Below are 21,749 nucleotides of genomic sequence, written 5' to 3'. Positions count from 1 at the left end.
CCAAAAATGTTTTAGGTACAATAATCCTTGTGACTGCTAAAAGATCTTTAAAAAATGTAATGAACTTACTCAGACAGAGCCCAAACATTCTTCTTTCCTGAATTCTAGAATTTATGTCAAATTCCCAGTCCTTTAGAAAAATAATTCACAATTAAATTATTCAAAGCATGTTAAGATAGCTTTATAATAAGCATTAAACACAAATAGAGCAAGCACCTTCAAAGAATCTGCTTACTTTCAGAAATTTTCTTAAGATTCAGTATTGTGAAAAAATGGATGATTGAGAAACAAAATCAAAATGCCGTGACCTGGATTTGAACCGGGGTTGCTGCGGCCACAACGCAGAGTACTAACCACTATACGATCACGGCAATTTTAGTGAGCCAGGGAGGAGTAGAACCTACAATCTACAGATCCATAGCCAGACACGTTATCCATTGCGCCACTGGCCCAGGTGCCCTGTAGTAATTGCAGTGTCTTTCCTGTTTTTGAGCCAGTTTTGGAGTTTTATGGTTATTGAAGTATATACAGAATCACATTTTGGAAATTGACTGTACACTATCTGCAGGGATTGTTTCCCAAAAACGTTTTAGGTAAAATAATCCTTGTGACTGCTAAAAGATCTTTAAAAAATGTGATGAACTTCCTCAGACAGAGCCCAAACATTCTTCTTTCCTGAATTCCAGAATTTATGTCAAATTCCCTGTCCTTTAGTACAATAATTCACAATTAAATTATTCAAAGCATGTTAAGATAGCTTTATAATAAGCATTAAACACAAATAGTGCAAGCACCTTCAAAGAATCTGCTTACTTTCTGAAATTTTCTTAAGATTCAGTATTGTGAAAAAATGGATGATTGTGAAACAAAATCAAAATGCTGTGACCCGTTTTCGAAATGGGGTTGCTGCAGCCACAACGCAGAGTACTAACTACTATACAATCACGGCAATTTAAGCAAGCCAGGTAGGAGTCGAACCTACAATCTTCTGATCCGTAGTCAGACGCGTTATCCATTGCGCCACTGGCCCACGTGTTTTGTAGTAATTGAAGCGTCTTTCCTGTTTTTGAGCCTTTTTTCAGATTTTGATGGTTATTGAAGTATATACAGAATCACATTTTGGAAATTGACTGTACACTATCTGCAGGGAATGCTTCCCAAAAACGTTTTAGGTAAAATAATCCTTGTGACTGCTAAAAGATCTTTAAAAAATGTGATGAACTTACTCAGACAGAGCCCAAACATTCTTCTTTCCTGAATTCTAGAATTTATGTCAAATTCCCAGTCCTTTAGTACAATAATTCACAATAAAATTATTCAAAGCATGTTAAGATAGCTTTATAATAAGCATTAAACACAAATAGTGCAAGCACCTTCAAAGAATCTGCTTACTTTCTGAAATTTTCTTAAGATTCAGTATTGTGAAAAAATGGATGATTGTGAAACAAAATCAAAATGCTGTGACCCGTTTTCGAAATGGGGTTGCTGCGGCCACAACGCAGAGTACTAACTACTATACAATAACGGCAATTTAAGCGAGCCAGGTAGGAGTCGAACCTACAATCTTCTGATCTATAGTCAGACGCGTTATCCATTGCCCACTGTCCCAGGTGTCTTGTAGCAATTGAAGAGTCTTTCCTGTTTTTGAGCCTGTTTTAAAGTTTTATGGTTATTGAAGTATATACAGAATCACATTTTGGAAATTGACTGTAAACTATCTGCAGGGATTGCTTCCCAAAAACGTTTTAGGTAAAATAATCCTTGTGACTGCTAAAAGATCTTTAAAAAATGTGATGAACTTACTCAGACAGAGCCCAAACATTCTTCTTTCCTGAATTCCAGAATTTATGTCAAAATCCCAGTCCTTTAGTAAAATAATTCACAATTAAATTATTCAAAGCATGTTAAGATAGCTTTATAATAAGCATTAAACACAAATAGTGCAATCACCTTCAAAGAATCTGCTTACTTTCTGAAATTTTCTTAAGATTCAGTATTGTGAAAAAATGGATGATTGAGAAACAAAATCAAAATGCCGCGACCCGGATTCGAACCGGGGTTGGTGCAGCCACAACGCAGAGTACTAACCACTATACGATCACGGCAATTTTAGTGAGCCAGGTAGGAGTAGAACCTACAATCTACAGATCCATAGTCAGACACGTTATCCATTGCCCACTGTCCCAGGTGTCTTGTAGTAATTGAAGTGTCTTTCCTGTTTTTGAGCCTGTTTTCAGAATTTTATGGTTATTGAAGTATATACAGAATCACATTTTGGAAATTGACTGTACACTATCTGCAGGGATTGTTTCCCAAAAACGTTTTAGGTAAAATAATCCTTGTGACTGCTAAAAGATCTTTAAAAAATGTGATGAACTTACTCTGACAGAGCCCAAACATTCTTCTTTCCTGAAATCTAGAATTTATGTCAAATTCCCAGTCCTTTAGTACAATAATTCAAAATTAAATTATTCAAAGCATGTTAAGATAGCTTTATAATAAGCATTAAACACAAATAGTGCAAGCACCTTCAAAGAATCTGCTTACTTTCTGAAATTTTCTTAAGATTCAGTATTGTGAAAAAATGGATGATTGAGAAACAAAATCAAAATGCCATGACCCGGACTCGAACCGGGGTTGCCGCGGCCACAACGCAGAGTACTAACCACTATACGATCACAACAATTTAAGTGAGTCAGGAAGGAGTCAAACCTACAAACTTATGATCCATAGTCAGACACGTTATCCATTGCGCCACTGGCCCAGGTGCCCTGTAGTAATTGAAGTGTCTTTCCTGTTTTTGAGCCTGTTTTAAAGTTTTATGGTTATTGAAGTATATACAGAATCACATTTTGGAAATTGACTGTACACTATCTGCAGGGATTGATTCCCAAAAACGTTTTAGGTACAATAATCCTTGTGACTGCTAAAAGATCTTTCAAAAATGTAATGAACTTACTCAGACAGAGCACAAACATTCTTCTTTCCTGAATTCCAGAATTTATGTCAAATTCCCAGTCCTTTAGTAAAATAATTCACAATTAAATTATTCAAAGCATGTTAAGATAGCTTTATAATAAGCATTAAACACAAATAGTGCAAGCACCTTCAAAGAATCTGATTACTTTCTGAAATTTTCTTAAGATTCAGTATTGTGAAAAAATGGATGATTGAGAAACAAAATCAAAATGTCATGACCTGTTTTCGAACCAGGGTTGCTGCGGCCACAACGCAGAGTACTAACCACTATACGATCAGGTCAATTTAAGCGAGCCAGGTAGGAGTCGAACCTACAATCTTCTGATCTGTAGTCAGACGCATTATCCATTGCTCCACTGGCCCACGTGTTTTGTAGTAATTGAAGTGTCTTTCCTGTTTTTGAGCCTATTTTCAGAGTTTTATGGTTATTGAAGTATATACAGAATCACATTTTGGAAATTGACTGTAGACTATCTGCAGGGATTGTTTCCCAAAAACGTTTTAGGTAAAATAATAATTGTGACTGCTAAAAGATATTTCAAAAATGTGATGAACTTACTCAGAAGGAAGCCCAAACATTCTTCTTTCCTGAATTCTAGAATTTATGTCAAATTCCCAGTCCTTTAGTACAATAATTCACAATTAAATTATTCAAAGCATGTTAAGATAGCTTTATAATAAGCATTAAACACAAATAGTGCAAGCACCTTCAAAGAATCTGCTTACTTTCTGAAATTTTCTTAAGATCCAGTATTGTGAAAAAATGGATGATTGTGAAACAAAATCAAAATGCTGTGACCCGTTTTCGAAATGGGGTTGTGGCAACCACAACGCAGAGTACTAACTACTATACAATCACGGCAATTTAAGCGAGCCAGGTAGGAGTAGAACCTACAATCTACAGATCCATAGTCAGTCAAGTTATCCATTGCCCACTGTCCCGGGTGTCTTGTAGTAATTGAAGTGTCTTTCCTGTTTTTGAGCCTGTTTTCAGAATTTTCTGGTTATTGAAGTATATACAGAATCACATTTTGGAAATTGACTGTACACTATCTGCAGGGATTGTTTCCCAAAAACGTTTTAGGTAAAATAATCCTTGTGACTGCTAAAAGATCTTTAAAAAATGTGATGAACTTACTCTGACAGAGCCCAAACATTCTTCTTTTCTGAATTCTAGAATTTATGTCAAATTCCAAGTACTTTAGTACAATAATTCACAATTAAATTATTTAAAGCATGTTAAGATAGCTTTATAATAAGCATTAAACACAAATAGTGCAAGCACCTTCAAAGAATCTGCTTACTTTCTGAAATTTTCTTAAGATTCAGTATTGTGAAAAAATGGATGATTGAGAAACAAAATCAAAATGCCGTGAGCCGGATTCGAACCGGGGTTGCTGCGGCCACAACGCAGAGTACTAACCACTATACGATCAAGGCAATATAAGCGAGCCAGGTAGGAGTCGAACCTACAATCTTCTGATCCGTAGTCAGATGCGTTATCCATTGCGCCACTGGCCCACGTGTTTTGTAGTAATTGAAGTGTCTTTCCTGTTATTGAGCCTATTTTCAGAGTTTTATGGTTATTGAAGTATATACAGAATCACATTTTGGAAAATGACTGTAGACTATCTGCAGGGATTGTTTCCCAAAAATGTTTTAGGTAAAATAATAATTGTGACTGCTAAAAGATATTTCAAAAATGTGATGAACTTACTCAGACAGAGCCCAAACATTCTTCTTTCCTGAATTCCAGAATTTATGTCAAATTCCCAGTCCTTTAGTACAATAATTCACAATTAAATTATTCAAAGCATGTTAAGATAGCTTTATAATAAGCATTAAACACAAATAGTGCAAGCACCTTCAAAGAATCTGCTTACTTTCTGAAATTTTCTTAAGATTCAGTATTGTGAAAAAATGGATGATTGAGAAACAAAATCAAAATGCCGTGACCCGGATTCGAACCGGGGTTGCAGCGGCCACAACGCAGAGTACTAACCACTATACAATCACGGCAATTTAAGCGAGCCAGGTAGGAGTCGAACCTACAATCTTCTGATCTATAGTCAGACACGTTATCCATTGCACACTGTCCCAGGTGTCTTGTAGCAATCGAAGAGTCTTTCCTGTTTTTGAGCCTGTTTTAAAGTTTTATGGTTATTGAAGTATATACAGAATCACATTTTGGAAATTGACTGTAAACTATCTGCAGGGATTGCTTCCCAAAAACGTTTTAGGTAAAATAATCCTTGTGACTGCTAAAAGATCTTTAAAAAATGTGATGAACTTACTCAGACAGAGCCCAAACATTCTTCTTTCCTGAATTCCAGAATTTATGTCAAAATCCCAGTCCTTTAGTAAAATAATTCACAATTAAATTATTCAAAGCATGTTAAGATAGCTTTATAATAAGCATTAAACACAAATAGTGCAATCACCTTCAAAGAATCTGCTTACTTTCTGAAATTTTCTTAAGATTCAGTATTGTGAAAAAATGGATGATTGAGAAACAAAATCAAAATGCCGCGACCCGGATTCGAACCGGGGTTGGTGCAGCCACAACGCAGAGTACTAACCACTATACGATCACGGCAATTTTAGTGAGCCAGGTAGGAGTAGAACCTACAATCTACAGATCCATAGTCAGACACGTTATCCATTGCTCCACTGGCCCACGTGTTTTGTAGTAATTGAAGTGTCTTTCCTGTTTTTGAGCCTATTTTCAGAGTTTTATGGTTATTGAAGTATATACAGAATCACATTTTGGAAATTGACTGTAGACTATCTGCAGGGATTGTTTCCCAAAAACGTTTTAGGTAAAATAATAATTGTGACTGCTAAAAGATATTTCAAAAATGTGATGAACTTACTCAGAAGGAAGCCCAAACATTCTTCTTTCCTGAATTCTAGAATTTATGTCAAATTCCCAGTACTTTAGTACAATAATTCACAATTAAATTATTCAAAGCATGTTAAGATAGCTTTATAATAAGCATTAAACACAAATAGTGCAAGCACCTTCAAAGAATCTGCTTACTTTCTGAAATTTTCTTAAGATTCAGTATTGTGAAAAAATGGATGATTGAGAAACAAAATCAAAATGCCGTGACCCAGATTCGAACCGGGGTTGCTGCGGCCACAACGCAGAGTACTAACCACTATACGATCACTGCAATTTAAGCGAGCCAGGTAGGAGTCGAACCTACAATCTACAGATCCATAGTCAGACACATTATCCATTGCCCACTGTCCCGGGTCTCTTGTAATAATTGAAGTGTCTTTCCTGTTTTTGAGCCTGTTTTCAGAATTTTATGGTTATTGAAGTATATACAGAATCACATTTTGGTAATTGACTGTACACTATCTGCAGGGATTGTTTCCCAAAAACGTTTTAGGTAAAATAATCCTTGTGACTGCTAAAAGATCTTTAAAAAATGTGATGAACTTACTCAGACAGAGCCCAAACATTCTTCTTTCCTGAATTCCAGAATTTATGTCAAATTCCCAGTCCTTTAGTACAATAATTCACAATTAAATTATTCAAAGCATGTTAAGATAGCTTTATAATAAGCATTAAACACAAATAGTGCAAGCACCTTCAAAGAATCTGCTTACTTTCTGAAATTTTCTTAAGATCCAGTATTGTGAAAAAATGGATGATTGTGAAACAAAATCAAAATGCTGTGACCCGTTTTCGAAATGGGGTTGTGGCAACCACAACGCAGAGTACTAACTACTATACAATCATGGCAATTTAAGCGAGCCAGGTAGGAGTAGAACCTACAATCTACAGATCCATAGTCAGACACGTTATCCATTGCCCACTGTCCCGGGTGTCTTGTAGTAATTGAAGTGTCTTTCCTGTTTTTGAGCCTGTTTTCAGAATTTTCTGGTTATTGAAGTATATACAGAATCACATTTTGGAAATTGACTGTACACTATCTGCAGGGATTGTTTCCCAAAAACGTTTTAAGTAAAATAATCCTTGTGACTGCTAAAAGATCTTTAAAAAATGTGATGAACTTACTCTGACAGAGCCCAAACATTCTTCTTTTCTGAATTCTAGAATTTATGTCAAATTCCAAGTACTTTAGTACAATAATTCACAATTAAATTATTTAAAGCATGTTAAGATAGCTTTATAATAAGCATTAAACACAAATAGTGCAAGCACCTTCAAAGAATCTGCTTACTTTCTGAAATTTTCTTAAGATTCAGTATTGTGAAAAAATGGATGATTGAGAAACAAAATCAAAATGCCGTGACCCGGATTTGAACCGGGGTTGCTGCGGCCACAACGCAGAGTACTAACCACTATACGATCACGGCAATATAAGCGAGCCAGGTAGGAGTCGAACCTACAATCTTCTGATCCGTAGTCAGATGCGTTATCCATTGCGCCACTGGCCCACGTGTTTTGTAGTAATTGAAGTGTCTTTCCTGTTATTGAGCCTATTTTCAGAGTTTTATGGTTATTGAAGTATATACAGAATCACATTTTGGAAATTGACTGTAGACTATCTGCAGGGATTGTTTCCCAAAAACGTTTTAGGTAAAATAATCCTTGTGACTGCTAAAAGATCTTTTAAAAATGTGATGAACTTACTCTGACAGAGCCCAAACATTCTTCTTTCCTGAAATCTAGAATTTATGTCAAATTCCCAGTCCTTTAGTACAATAATTCAAAATTAAATTATTCAAAGCATGTTAAGATAGCTTTATAATAAGCATTAAACACAAATAGTGCAAGCACCTTCAAAGAATCTGCTTACTTTCTGAAATTTTCTTAAGATTCAGTATTGTGAAAAAATGGATGATTGAGAAACAAAATCAAAATGCCATGACCCGGACTCGAACCGGGGTTGCTGCGGCCACAACGCAGAGTACTAACCACTATACGATCACAACAATTTAAGCGAGTCAGGAAGGAGTCAAACCTACAAACTTATGATCCATAGTCAGACACGTTATCCATTGCGCCACTGGCCCAGTTGCCCTGTAGTAATTGAAGTGTCTTTCCTGTTTTTGAGCCTGTTTTAAAGTTTTATGGTTATTGAAGTATATACAGAAACACATTTTGGAAATTGACTGTACACTATCTGCAGGGATTGATTCCCAAAAACGTTTTAGGTACAATAATCCTTGTGACTGCTAAAATATCTTTCAAAAATGTAATGAACTTACTCAGACAGAGCACAAACATTCTTCTTTCCTGAATTCCAGAATTTATGTCAAATTCCCAGTCCTTTAGTAAAATAATTCACAATTAAATTATTCAAAGCATGTTAAGATAGCTTTATAATAAGCATTAAACACAAATAGTGCAAGCACCTTCAAAGAATCTGCTTACTTTCTGAAATTTTCTTAAGATTCAGTATTGTGAAAAAATGGATGATTGAGAAACAAAATCAAAATGTCGTGACCTGTTTTCGAACCAGGGTTGCTGCGGCCACAACGCAGAGTACTAACCACTATACGATCACGTCAATTTAAGTGAGCCAGGTAGGAGTCGAACCTACAATCTTCTGATCTGTAGTCAGACGCATTATCCATTGCTCCACTGGCCCACGTGTTTTGTAGTAATTGAAGTGTCTTTCCTGTTTTTGAGCCTATTTTCAGAGTTTTATGGTTATTGAAGTATATACAGAATCACATTTTGGAAATTGACTGTAGACTATCTGCAGGGATTGTTTCCCAAAAACGTTTTAGGTAAAATAATAATTGTGACTGCTAAAAGATATTTCAAAAATGTGATGAACTTACTCAGAAGGAAGCCCAAACATTCTTCTTTCCTGAATTCTAGAATTTATGTCAAATTCCCAGTACTTTAGTACAATAATTCACAATTAAATTATTCAAAGCATGTTAAGATAGCTTTATAATAAGCATTAAACACAAATAGTGCAAGCACCTTCAAAGAATCTGCTTACTTTCTGAAATTTTCTTAAGATTCAGTATTGTGAAAAAATGGATGATTGAGAAACAAAATCAAAATGCCGTGACCCAGATTCGAACCGGGGTTGCTGCGGCCACAACGCAGAGTACTAACCACTATACGATCACTGCAATTTAAGCGAGCCAGGTAGGAGTCGAACCTACAATCTACAGATCCATAGTCAGACACGTTATCCATTGCCCACTGTCCCGGGTCTCTTGTAATAATTGAAGTGTCTTTCCTGTTTTTGAGCCTGTTTTCAGAATTTTATGGTTATTGAAGTATATACAGAATCACATTTTGGTAATTGACTGTACACTATCTGCAGGGATTGTTTCCCAAAAACGTTTTAGGTAAAATAATCCTTGTGACTGCTAAAAGATCTTTAAAAAATGTGATGAACTTACTCAGACAGAGCCCAAACATTCTTCTTTCCTGAATTCCAGAATTTATGTCAAATTCCCAGTCCTTTAGTACAATAATTCACAATTAAATTATTCAAAGCATGTTAAGATAGCTTTATAATAAGCATTAAACACAAATAGTGCAAGCACCTTCAAAGAATCTGCTTACTTTCTGAAATTTTCTTAAGATCCAGTATTGTGAAAAAATGGATGATTGTGAAACAAAATCAAAATGCTGTGACCCGTTTTCGAAATGGGGTTGTGGCAACCACAACGCAGAGTACTAACTACTATACAATCACGGCAATTTAAGCGAGCCAGGTGGGAGTAGAACCTACAATCTACAGATCCATAGTCAGACACGTTATCCATCGCCCACTGTCCCGGGTGTCTTGTAGCAATTGAAGTGTCTTTCCTGTTTTTGAGCCTGTTTTCAGAATTTTCTGGTTATTGAAGTATATACAGAATCACATTTTGGAAATTGACTGTACACTATCTGCAGGGATTGTTTCCCAAAAACGTTTTAGGTACAATAATCCTTGTGACTGCTAAAAGATCTTTAAAAAATGTAATGAACTTACTCAGACAGAGCCCAAACATGCTTCTTTCCTGAATTCTAGAATTTATGTCAAATTCCCAGTCCTTTAGAAAAATAATTCACAATTAAATTATTCAAAGCATGTTAAGATAGCTTTATAATAAGCATTAAACACAAATAGAGCAAGCACCTTCAAAGAATCTGCTTACTTTCAGAAATTTTCTTAAGATTCAGTATTGTGAAAAAATGGATGATTGAGAAACAAAATCAAAATGCCGTGACCCGGATTCGAACCGGGGTTGCTGCGGCCACAACGCAGAGTACTAACCACTATACGATCACGGTAATTTTAGTGAGCCAGGGAGGAGTAGAACCTACAATCTACAGATCCATAGTCAGACACGTTATCCATTGCCCACTGTCCCGGGTGTCTTGTAGTAATTGAAGTGTCTTTCCTGTTTTTGAGCCTGTTTTCAGAATTTTATGGTTATTGAAGTATATACAGAATCACATTTTGGAAATTGACTGTACACTATCTGCAGGGATTGTTTCCCAAAAACGTTTTAGGTAAAATAATAATTGTGACTGCTAAAAGATATTTCAAAAATGTGATGAACTTACTCAGAAGGAAGCCCAAACATTCTTCTTTCCTGAATTCTAGAATTTATGTCAAATTCCCAGTCCTTTAGTACAATAATTCACAATTAAATTATTCAAAGCATGTTAAGATAGCTTTATAATAAGCATTAAACACAAATAGTGCAAGCACCTTCAAAGAATCTGCTTACTTTCTGAAATTTTCTTAAGATTCAGTATTGTGAAAAAATGGATGATTGAGAAACAAAATCAAAATGCCGTGACCCAGATTCGAACCGGGGTTGCTGCGGCCACAACGCAGAGTACGAACCACTATATGATCACTGCAATTTAAGCGAGCCAGGTAGGAGTCGAACCTACAATCTACAGATCCATAATCAGACACGTTATCCATTGCCCACTGTCCCGGGTCTCTTGTAGTAATTGAAGTGTCTTTCCTGTTTTTGAGCCTGTTTTCAGAATTTTATGGTTATTGAAGTATATACAGAATCACATTTTGGTAATTGACTGTACACTATCTGCAGGGATTGTTTCCCAAAAACGTTTTAGGTAAAATAATCCTTGTGACTGCTAAAAGATCTTTAAAAAATGTGATGAACTTACTCAGACAGAGCCCAAACATTCTTCTTTCCTGAATTCCAGAATTTATGTCAAATTCCCAGTCCATTAGTACAATAATTCACAATTAAATTATTCAAAGCATGTTAAGATAGCTTTATAATAAGCATTAAACACAAATAGTGCAAGCACCTTCAAAGAATCTGCTTACTTTCTGAAATTTTCTTAAGATCCAGTATTGTGAAAAAATGGATGATTGTGAAACAAAATCAAAATGCTGTGACCCGTTTTCGAAATGGGGTTGTGGCAACCACAACGCAGAGTACTAACTACTATACAATCACGGCAATTTAAGCGAGCCAGGTAGGAGTCGAACCTACAATCTTCTGATCTATAGTCAGAGACGTTATCCATTGCCCACTGTCCCAGGTGTCTTGTAGCAATTGAATAGTCTTTCCTGTTTTTGAGCCTGTTTTAAAGTTTTATGGTTATTGAAGTATATACAGAATCACATTTTGGAAATTGACTGTACACTATCTGCAGGGATTGTTTCCCAAAAACGTTTTAGGTAAAATAATCCTTGTGACTGCTAAAAGATCTTTAAAAAATGTGATGAACTTACTCTGACAGAGCCCAAACATTCTTCTTTTCTGAATTCTAGAATTTATGTCAAATTCCAAGTACTTTAGTACAATAATTCACAATTAAATTATTCAAAGCATGTTAAGATAGCTTTATAATAAGCATTAAACACAAATAGTGCAAGCACCTTCAAAGAATCTGCTTACTTTCTGAAATTTTCTTAAGATTCAGTATTGTGAAAAAATGGATGATTGAGAAACAAAATCAAAAAGCCGTGACCCGGATTCGAACCGGGGTTGCTGCGGCCACAACGCAGAGTACTAACCACTATACGATCACGGCAATATAAGCGAGCCAGGTAGGAGTCGAACCTACAATCTTCTGATCCGTAGTCAGATGCGTTATCCATTGCGCCACTGGCCCACGTGTTTTGTAGTAATTGAAGTGTCTTTCCTGTTTTTGAGCCTATTTTCAGAGTTTTATGGTTATTGAAGTATATACAGAATCACATTTTGGAAATTGACTGTAGACTATCTGCAGGGATTGTTTCCCAAAAACGTTTTAGGTAAAATAATAATTGTGACTGCTAAAAGATATTTCAAAAATGTGATGAACTTACTCAGAAGGAAGCCCAAACATTCTTCTTTCCTGAATTCTAGAATTTATGTCAAATTCCCAGTACATTAGTACAATAATTCACAATTAAATTATTCAAAGCATGTTAAGATAGCTTTATAATAAGCATTAAACACAAATAGTGCAAGCACCTTCAAAGAATCTGCTTACTTTCTGAAATTTTCTTAAGATTCAGTATTGTGAAAAAATGGATGATTGAGAAACAAAATCAAAATGCCGTGACCCGGATTCGAACCGGGGTTGCAGCGGCCACAACGCAGAGTACTAACCACTATACAATCACGGCAATTTAAGCGAGCCAGGTAGGAGTCGAACCTACAATCTTCTGATCTATAGTCAGACACGTTATCCATTGCCCACTGTCCCAGGTGTCTTGTAGCAATCAAAGAGTCTTTTGCTGTTTTTGAGCCTGTTTTAAAGTTTTATGGTTATTGAAGTATATACAGAATCACATTTTGGAAATTGACTGTACACTATCTGCAGGGATTGTTTCCCAAAAATGTTTTAGGTACAATAATCCTTGTGACTGCTAAAAGATCTTTAAAAAATGTGATGAACTTACTCTGCCAGAGCCCAAACATTCTTCTTTTCTGAATTCTAGAATTTATGTCAAATTCCAAGTACTTTAGTACAATAATTCACAATTAAATTATTCAAAGCATGTTAAGATAGCTTTATAATAAGCATTAAACACAAATAGTGCAAGCACCTTCAAAGAATCTGCTTACTTTCTGAAATTTTCTTAAGATTCAGTATTGTGAAAAAATGGATGATTGAGAAACAAAATCAAAATGCCGTGACCCGGATTCGAACCGGGGATGCTGCGGCCACAACGCAGAGTACTAACCACTATACGATCACGGCAATTTAAGCGAGCCAGGTAGGAGTAGAACCTACAATCTACAGATCCATAGTCAGACACGTTATCCATTGCCCACTGTCCCTGGTGTCTGGTAGTAATTGAAGTGTCTTTCCTGTTTTTGAGCCTGTTTTCAGAATTTTATGGTTATTGAAGTAGATACAGAATCACATTTTGGTAATTGACTGTACACTATCTGCAGGGATTGTTTCCCAAAAAAGTTTTAGGTAAAATAATCCTTGTGACTGCTAAAAGATCTTTAAAAAATTTGATGAACTTACTCAGACAGAGCCCAAACATTCTTCTTTCCTGAATTCCAGAATTTATGTCAAATTCCAAGTCCTTTAGTACAATAATTCAAAATTAAATTATTCAAAGCATGTTAAGATAGCTTTATAATAAGCATTAAACACAAATAGTGCAAGCACCTTCAAAGAATCTGCTTACTTTCTGAAATTTTCTTAAGATTCAGTATTGTGAAAAAATGGATGATTGTGAAACAAAATCAAAATGCTGTGACCCGTTTTCGAACCGGGGTTGCTGCGGCCACAACGCAGAGTACTAACCACTATACGATCACGTCAATTTAAGCGAGCCAGGTAGGAGTCGAACCTACAAACTTATGATCCGTAGTCAGACACGTTATCCATTGCGCCACTGGCCCAGGTGCCCTGTAGTAATTGAAGTGTCTTTCCTGTTTTTGAGCCAGTTTTGGAGTTTTATGGTTATTGAAGTATATACAGAATCACATTTTGGAAATTGACTGTACACTATCTGCAGGGATTGTTTCCCAAAAACGTTTTAGGTAAAATAATCCTTGTGACTGCTAAAAGATATTTCAACAATGTGATGAACTTACTCAGAAGGAAGCCCAAACATTCTTCTTTCCTGAATTCTAGAATTTATGTCAAATTCCCAGTACATTAGTACAATAATTCACAATTAAATTATTCAAAGCATGTTAAGATAGCTTTATAATAAGCATTAAACACAAATAGTGCAAGCACCTTCAAAGAATCTGCTTACTTTCTGAAATTTTCTTAAGATTCAGTATTGTGAAAAAATGGATGATTGAGAAACAAAATCAAAATGCCGTGACCCGGATTCGAACCGGGGTTGCAGCGGCCACAACGCAGAGTACTAACCACTATACAATCACGGCAATTTAAGCGAGCCAGGTAGGAGTCGAACCTACAATCTTCTGATCTATAGTCAGACACGTTATCCATTGCCCACTGTCCCAGGTGTCTTGTAGCAATCAAAGAGTCTTTTGCTGTTTTTGAGCCTGTTTTAAAGTTTTATGGTTATTGAAGTATATACAGAATCACATTTTGGAAATTGACTGTACACTATCTGCAGGGATTGTTTCCCAAAAATGTTTTAGGTACAATAATCCTTGTGACTGCTAAAAGATCTTTAAAAAATTTGATGAACTTACTCTGCCAGAGCCCAAACATTCTTCTTTTCTGAATTCTAGAATTTATGTCAAATTCCAAGTACTTTAGTACAATAATTCACAATTAAATTATTCAAAGCATGTTAAGATAGCTTTATAATAAGCATTAAACACAAATAGTGCAAGCACCTTCAAAGAATCTGCTTACTTTCTGAAATTTTCTTAAGATTCAGTATTGTGAAAAAATGGATGATTGAGAAACAAAATCAAAATGCCGTGACCCGGATTCGAACCGGGGATGCTGCGGCCACAACGCAGAGTACTAACCACTATACGATCACGGCAATTTAAGCGAGCCAGGTAGGAGTAGAACCTACAATCTACAGATCCATAGTCAGACACGTTATCCATTGCCCACTGTCCCTGGTGTCTGGTAGTAATTGAAGTGTCTTTCCTGTTTTTGAGCCTGTTTTCAGAATTTTATGGTTATTGAAGTAGATACAGAATCACATTTTGGTAATTGACTGTACACTATCTGCAGGGATTGTTTCCCAAAAAAGTTTTAGGTAAAATAATCCTTGTGACTGCTAAAAGATCTTTAAAAAATTTGATGAACTTACTCAGACAGAGCCCAAACATTCTTCTTTCCTGAATTCCAGAATTTATGTCAAATTCCAAGTCCTTTAGTACAATAATTCAAAATTAAATTATTCAAAGCATGTTAAGATAGCTTTATAATAAGCATTAAACACAAATAGTGCAAGCACCTTCAAAGAATCTGCTTACTTTCTGAAATTTTCTTAAGATTCAGTATTGTGAAAAAATGGATGATTGTGAAACAAAATCAAAATGCTGTGACCCGTTTTCGAACTGGGGTTGCTGCGGCCACAACGCAGAGTACTAACCACTATACGATCACGTCAATTTAAGCGAGCCAGGTAGGAGTCGAACCTACAAACTTATGATCCGTAGTCAGACACGTTATCCATTGCGCCACTGGCCCAGGTGCCCTGTAGTAATTGAAGTGTCTTTCCTGTTTTTGAGCCAGTTTTGGAGTTTTATGGTTATTGAAGTATATACAGAATCACATTTTGGAAATTGACTGTACACTATCTGCAGGGATTGTTTCCCAAAAACGTTTTAGGTAAAATAATCCTTGTGACTGCTAAAAGATCTTTAAAAAATGTGATGAACTTACTCTGACAGAGCCCAAACATTCTTCTTTCCTGAATTCTAGTATTTATGTCAAATTCCCAGTCCTTTAGTACAATAATTCACAATTAAATTATTCAAAGCATGTTAAGATAGCTTTATAATAAGCATTAAACACAAATAGTGCAAGCACCTTCAAAGAATCTGCTTACTTTCTGAAATTTTCTTAAGATTCAGTATTGTGAAAAAATGGATGATTGAGAAACAAAATCAAAATGCCGTGACCCTTACTCGAACCGGGGTTGCTGCGGCCACAACGCAGAGTACTAACCACTATACAATCACGGCAATTTAAGCGAGCCAGGTAGGAGTTGAACCTACAATCTTATGATCCATAGTCAGACATGTTATCCATTGCGCCACTGGCCCAGGTGCCCTGTAGTAATTGAAGTGTCTTTCCTGTTTTTGAGCCTGTTTTAAAGTTTTATGGTTATTGAAGTATATACAGAATCACATTTTGGAAATTGACTGTACACTATCTGCAGGGATTGATTCCCAAAAACGTTTTAGGTACAATAATCCTTGTGACTGCTAAAAGATCTTTCAAAAATGTAATGAACTTACTCAGACAGAGCACAAACATTCTTCTTTTCTGAATTCCAGAATTTATGTCAAATTCCCAGTCCTTTAGTAAAATAATTCACAATTAAATTATTCAAAGCATGTTAAGATAGCTTTATAATAAGCATTAAACACAAATAGTGCAAGCACCTTCAAAGAATCTGATTACTTTCTGAAATTTTCTTAAGATTCAGTATTGTGAAAAAATGGATGATTGAGAAACAAAATCAAAATGTCGTGACCTGTTTTCGAAACGGGGTTGCTGCGGCCACAACGCAGAGTACTTACCACTATGCAATCAAGGCAATATAAGCGAGCCAGGTAGGAGTCGAACCTACAATCTTCTGATCCGTAGTCAGACGCATTATCCATTGCGCCACTGGCCCACATGTTTTGTAGTAATTGAAGTGTCTTTCCTGTTTTTGAGCCTATTTTCTAAGTTTTATGGTTATTGAAGTATATACAGAATCACATTTTGGAAATTGTCTGTAGACTATCTGCAGGGATTGTTTCCCAAAAACGTTTTAGGTAAAATAATAATTGTGACTGCTAAAAGATATTTCAAAAATGTGATGAACTTACTCAGAAGGAAGCCCAAACATTCTTCATTCCTGAATTCTAGAATTTATGTCAAATTCCCAGTCCTTTAGTACAATAATTCACAATTAAATTATTCAAAACATGTTAAGATAGCTTTATAATAAGCATTAAACACAAATAGTGCAAGCACCTTCAAAGAATCTGCTTACTTTCTGAAATTTTCTTAAGATTCAGTATTGTGAAAAAATGGATGATTGAGAAACAAAATCAAAATGCCGTGACCCAGATTCGAACCGGGGTTGCTGCGGCCACAACGCAGAGTACTAACCACTATATGATCACTGCAATTAAAGCGAGCCAGGTAGGAGTCGAACCTACAATCTACAGATCCATAGTCAGACACATTATCCATTGCCCACTGTCCCGGGTCTCTTGTAGTAATTGAAGTGTCTTTCCTGTTTTTGAGCCTGTTTTCAGAATTTTATGGTTATTGAAGTATATACAGAATCACATTTTGGTAATTGACTGAAAACTATCTGCAGGGATTGTTTCCCAAAAACGTTTTAGGTAAAATAATCCTTGTGACTGCTAAAAGATCTTTAAAAAATGTGATGAACTTACTCAGACAGAGCCCAAACATTCTTCTTTCCTGAATTCCAGAATTTATGTCAAATTCCCAGTCCATTAGTACAATAATTCACAATTAAATTATTCAAAGCATTTTAAGATAGCTTTATAATAAGCATTAAACACAAATAGTGCAAGCACCTTCAAAGAATCTGCTTACTTTCTGAAATTTTCTTATGATCCAGTATTGTGAAAAAATGGATGATTGTGAAACAAAATCAAAATGCTGTGACCCGTTTTCGAAATGGGGTTGTGGCAACCACAACGCAGAGTACTAACTACTATACAATCACGGCAATTTAAGCGAGCCAGGTAGGAGTTGAACCTACAATCTTCTGATCTATAGTCAGAGACGTTATCCATTGCCCACTGTCCCAGGTGTCTTGTAGCAATTGAAGAGTCTTTCCTGTTTTTGAGCCTGTTTTAAAGTTTTATGGTTATTGAAGTATATACAGAATCACATTTTGGAAATTGACTGTACACTATCTGCAGGGATTGCTTCCCAAAAACGTTTTAGGTAAAATAATCCTTGTGACTGCTAAAAGATCTTTAAAAAATGTGATGAACTTACTCAGACAGAGCCCAAACATTCTTCTTTCCTGAATTCCAGAATTTATGTCAAATTCCCAGTCCTTTAGTACAATAATTCACAATTAAATTATTCAAAACATGTTAAGATAGCTTTATAATAAGCATTAAACACAAATAGTGCAAGCACCTTCAAAGAATCTGCTTACTTTCTGAAATTTTCTTAAGATTCAGTATTGTGAAAAAATGGATGATTGAGAAACAAAATCAAAATGCCGTGACCCGGATTCGAACCGGGGTTGCTGCGGCCACAACGCAGAGTACTAACCACTATATGATCACGGCAATTTAAGTGAGCCAGGTAGGAGTAGAACCTACAATCTACAGATCCATAGTCAGACACGTTATCCATTGCCCACTGTCCCGGGTGTCTTGTAGTAATTGAAGTGTCTTTCCTGTTTTTGAGCCTGTTTTCAGAATTTTATGGTTATTGAAGTATATACAGAATCACATTTTGGAAATTGACTGTACACTATCTGCAGGGATTGTTTCCCAAAAACGTTTTAGGTAAAATAATCCTTGTGACTGCTAAAAGATCTATAAAAAATGTGATGAACTTACTCTGACAGAGCCCAAACATTCTTCTTTTCTGAATTCTAGAATTTATGTCAAATTCCAAGTACTTTAGTACAATAATTCACAATTAAATTATTCAAAGCATGTTAAGATAGCTTTATAATAAGCATTAAACACAAATAGTGCAAGCACCTTCAAAGAATCTGCTTACTTTCTGAAATTTTCTTAAGATTCAGTATTGTGAAAAAATGGATGATTGAGAAACAAAATCAAAAAGCCGTGACCCGGATTCGAACCGGGGTTGCTGCGGCCACAACGCAGAGTACTAACCACTATACGATCACGGCAATATAAGCGAGCCAGGTAGGAGTCGAACCTACAATCTTCTGATCCGTAGTCAGATGTGTTATCCATTGCGCCACTGGCCCACGTGTTTTGTAGTAATTGAAGTGTCTTTCCTGTTTTTGAGCCTATTTTCAGAGTTTTATGGTTATTGAAGTATATACAGAATCACATTTTGGAAATTGACTGTAGACTATCTGCAGGGATTGTTTCCCAAAAACGTTTTAGGTAAAATAATAATTGTGACTGCTAAAAGATATTTCAAAAATGTGATGAACTTACTCAGAAGGAAGCCCAAACATTCTTCTTTCCTGAATTCTAGAATTTATGTCAAATTCCCAGTACATTAGTACAATAATTCACAATTAAATTATTCAAAGCATGTTAAGATAGCTTTATAATAAGCATTAAACACAAATAGTGGAAGCACCTTCAAAGAATCTGCTTACTTTCTGAAATTTTCTTAAGATTCAGTATTGTGAAAAAATGGATGATTGAGAAACAAAATCAAAATGCCGTGACCCGGATTCGAACCGGGGTTGCAGCGGCCACAACGCAGAGTACTAACCACTATACAATCACGGCAATTTAAGCGAGCCAGGTAGGAGTCGAACCTACAATCTTCTGATCTATAGTCAGACACGTTATCCATTGCCCACTGTCCCAGGTGTCTTGTAGCAATCAAAGAGTCTTTTGCTGTTTTTGAGCCTGTTTTAAAGTTTTATGGTTATTGAAGTATATACAGAATCACATTTTGGAAATTGACTGTACACTATCTGCAGGGATTGTTTCCCAAAAATGTTTTAGGTACAATAATCCTTGTGACTGCTAAAAGATCTTTAAAAAATGTGATGAACTTACTCTGCCAGAGCCCAAACATTCTTCTTTTCTGAATTCTAGAATTTATGTCAAATTCCAAGTACTTTAGTACAATAATTCACAATTAAATTATTCAAAGCATGTTAAGATAGCTTTATAATAAGCATTAAACACAAATAGTGCAAGCACCTTCAAAGAATCTGCTTACTTTCTGAAATTTTCTTAAGATTCAGTATTGTGAAAAAATGGATGATTGAGAAACAAAATCAAAATGCCGTGACCCGGATTCGAACCGGGGATGCTGCGGCCACAACGCAGAGTACTAACCACTATACGATCACGGCAATTTAAGCGAGCCAGGTAGGAGTAGAACCTACAATCTACAGATCCATAGTCAGACACGTTATCCATTGCCCACTGTCCCTGGTGTCTGGTAGTAATTGAAGTGTCTTTCCTGTTTTTGAGCTTGTTTTCAGAATTTTATGGTTATTGAAGTAGATACAGAATCACATTTTGGTAATTGACTGTACACTATCTGAAGGGATTGTTTCCCAAAAAAGTTTTAGGTAAAATAATCCTTGTGACTGCTAAAAGATCTTTAAAAAATTTGATGAACTTACTCAGACAGAGCCCAAACATTCTTCTTTCCTGAATTCCAGAATTTATGTCAAATTCCAAGTCCTTTAGTACAATAATTCAAAATTAAATTATTCAAAGCATGTTAAGATAGCTTTATAATAAGCATTAAACACAAATAGTGCAAGCACCTTCAAAGAATCTGCTTACTTTCTGAAATTTTCTTAAGATTCAGTATTGTGAAAAAATGGATGATTGTGAAACAAAATCAAAATGCTGTGACCCGTTTTCGAACCGGGGTTGCTGCGGCCACAACGCAGAGTACTAACCACTATACAATCACGTCAATTTAAGCGAGCCAGGTAGGAGTCGAACCTACAATCTTATGATCCGTAGTCAGACACGTTATCCATTGCGCCACTGGCCCAGGTGCCCTGTAGTAATTGAAGTGTCTTTCCTGTTTTTGAGCCAGTTTTGGAGTTTTATGGTTATTGAAGTATATACAGAATCACATTTTGGAAATTGACTGTACACTATCTGCAGGGATTGTTTCCCAAAAACGTTTTAGGTAAAATAATCCTTGTGACTGCTAAAAGATCTTTAAAAAATGTGATGAACTTACTCTGACAGAGCCCAAACATTCTTCTTTCCTGAATTCTAGAATTTATGTCAAATTCCCAGTACTTTAGTACAATAATTCACAATTAAATTATTCAAAGCATGTTAAGATAGCTTTATAATAAGCATTAAACACAAATAGTGCAAGCACCTTCAAAGAATCTGCTTACTTTCTGAAATTTTCTTAAGATTCAGTATTGTGAAAAAATGGATGATTGAGAAACAAAATCAAAATGTCGTGACCTGTTTTCGAAACGGGGTTGCTGCGGCCACAACGCAGAGTACTTACCACTATGCAATCAAGGCAATATAAGCGAGCCAGGTAGGAGTCGAACCTACAATCTTCTGATCCGTAGTCAGACGCATTATCCATTGCGCCACTGGCCCACGTGTTTTGTAGTAATTGAAGTGTCTTTCCTGTTTTTGAGCCTATTTTCTAAGTTTTATGGTTATTGAAGTATATACAGAATCACATTTTGGAAATTGTCTGTAGACTATCTGCAGGGATTGTTTCCCAAAAACGTTTTAGGTAAAATAATAATTGTGACTGCTAAAAGATATTTCAAAAATGTGATGAACTTACTCAGAAGGAAGCCCAAACATTCTTCTTTCCTGAATTCTAGAATTTATGTCAAATTCCCAGTACTTTAGTACAATAATTCACAATTAAATTATTCAAAGCATGTTAAGATAGCTTTATAATAAGCATTAAACACAAATAGTGCAAGCACCTTCAAAGAATCTGCTTACTTTCTGAAATTTTCTTAAGATTCAGTATTGTGAAAAAATGGATGATTGAGAAACAAAATCAAAATGCCGTGACCCAGATTCGAACCGGGGTTGCTGCGGCCACAACGCAGAGT

At 35.8% G+C, this 21,749-nt stretch overlaps 16 non-coding genes across 16 annotated transcripts; all 16 read right to left on the bottom strand.

Moving 5' to 3' along the window:
• Positions 1 to 957: 957 nt before the first annotated feature.
• TRNAR-ACG (transfer RNA arginine (anticodon ACG)) lies at positions 958 to 1,030 on the bottom strand. The gene has a single exon. It is a non-coding gene; the product is annotated as a tRNA-Arg (tRNA).
• A 3,397-nt stretch (positions 1,031 to 4,427) lies between these two features.
• TRNAR-ACG (transfer RNA arginine (anticodon ACG)) lies at positions 4,428 to 4,500 on the bottom strand. The gene has a single exon. It is a non-coding gene; the product is annotated as a tRNA-Arg (tRNA).
• Positions 4,501 to 7,239: 2,739 nt separating this feature from the next.
• TRNAH-GUG (transfer RNA histidin (anticodon GUG)) lies at positions 7,240 to 7,311 on the bottom strand. The gene has a single exon. It is a non-coding gene; the product is annotated as a tRNA-His (tRNA).
• An 8-nt stretch (positions 7,312 to 7,319) lies between these two features.
• Positions 7,320 to 7,392, bottom strand: TRNAR-ACG (transfer RNA arginine (anticodon ACG)). The gene has a single exon. It is a non-coding gene; the product is annotated as a tRNA-Arg (tRNA).
• Positions 7,393 to 11,866: 4,474 nt separating this feature from the next.
• Positions 11,867 to 11,938, bottom strand: TRNAH-GUG (transfer RNA histidin (anticodon GUG)). The gene has a single exon. It is a non-coding gene; the product is annotated as a tRNA-His (tRNA).
• Positions 11,939 to 11,946: 8 nt separating this feature from the next.
• On the bottom strand, positions 11,947 to 12,019 carry TRNAR-ACG (transfer RNA arginine (anticodon ACG)). Its single transcript has one exon. It is a non-coding gene; the product is annotated as a tRNA-Arg (tRNA).
• Positions 12,020 to 13,024: 1,005 nt separating this feature from the next.
• TRNAH-GUG (transfer RNA histidin (anticodon GUG)) lies at positions 13,025 to 13,096 on the bottom strand. Its single transcript has one exon. It is a non-coding gene; the product is annotated as a tRNA-His (tRNA).
• A 586-nt stretch (positions 13,097 to 13,682) lies between these two features.
• TRNAR-ACG (transfer RNA arginine (anticodon ACG)) lies at positions 13,683 to 13,755 on the bottom strand. Its single transcript has one exon. It is a non-coding gene; the product is annotated as a tRNA-Arg (tRNA).
• Positions 13,756 to 14,759: 1,004 nt separating this feature from the next.
• Positions 14,760 to 14,831, bottom strand: TRNAH-GUG (transfer RNA histidin (anticodon GUG)). Its single transcript has one exon. It is a non-coding gene; the product is annotated as a tRNA-His (tRNA).
• A 586-nt stretch (positions 14,832 to 15,417) lies between these two features.
• TRNAR-ACG (transfer RNA arginine (anticodon ACG)) lies at positions 15,418 to 15,490 on the bottom strand. The gene has a single exon. It is a non-coding gene; the product is annotated as a tRNA-Arg (tRNA).
• Positions 15,491 to 16,573: 1,083 nt separating this feature from the next.
• Positions 16,574 to 16,646, bottom strand: TRNAR-ACG (transfer RNA arginine (anticodon ACG)). Its single transcript has one exon. It is a non-coding gene; the product is annotated as a tRNA-Arg (tRNA).
• Positions 16,647 to 18,806: 2,160 nt separating this feature from the next.
• Positions 18,807 to 18,878, bottom strand: TRNAH-GUG (transfer RNA histidin (anticodon GUG)). The gene has a single exon. It is a non-coding gene; the product is annotated as a tRNA-His (tRNA).
• Positions 18,879 to 18,886: 8 nt separating this feature from the next.
• TRNAR-ACG (transfer RNA arginine (anticodon ACG)) lies at positions 18,887 to 18,959 on the bottom strand. Its single transcript has one exon. It is a non-coding gene; the product is annotated as a tRNA-Arg (tRNA).
• A 1,005-nt stretch (positions 18,960 to 19,964) lies between these two features.
• TRNAH-GUG (transfer RNA histidin (anticodon GUG)) lies at positions 19,965 to 20,036 on the bottom strand. The gene has a single exon. It is a non-coding gene; the product is annotated as a tRNA-His (tRNA).
• Positions 20,037 to 20,622: 586 nt separating this feature from the next.
• TRNAR-ACG (transfer RNA arginine (anticodon ACG)) lies at positions 20,623 to 20,695 on the bottom strand. Its single transcript has one exon. It is a non-coding gene; the product is annotated as a tRNA-Arg (tRNA).
• Positions 20,696 to 21,200: 505 nt separating this feature from the next.
• TRNAR-ACG (transfer RNA arginine (anticodon ACG)) lies at positions 21,201 to 21,273 on the bottom strand. The gene has a single exon. It is a non-coding gene; the product is annotated as a tRNA-Arg (tRNA).
• Positions 21,274 to 21,749: the final 476 nt, after the last annotated feature.

This window comes from Taudactylus pleione, unplaced genomic scaffold (assembly GCF_031769625.1).
Source record: "Taudactylus pleione unplaced genomic scaffold, aTauple2 ptg000551l, whole genome shotgun sequence".
In the NCBI taxonomy this organism is placed as follows: Eukaryota; Metazoa; Chordata; class Amphibia; order Anura; family Myobatrachidae; genus Taudactylus; species Taudactylus pleione.
The sequence above is the reverse complement of the archived record's forward strand: the minus strand, read 5'-3'. Positions and strand labels throughout refer to the sequence as shown.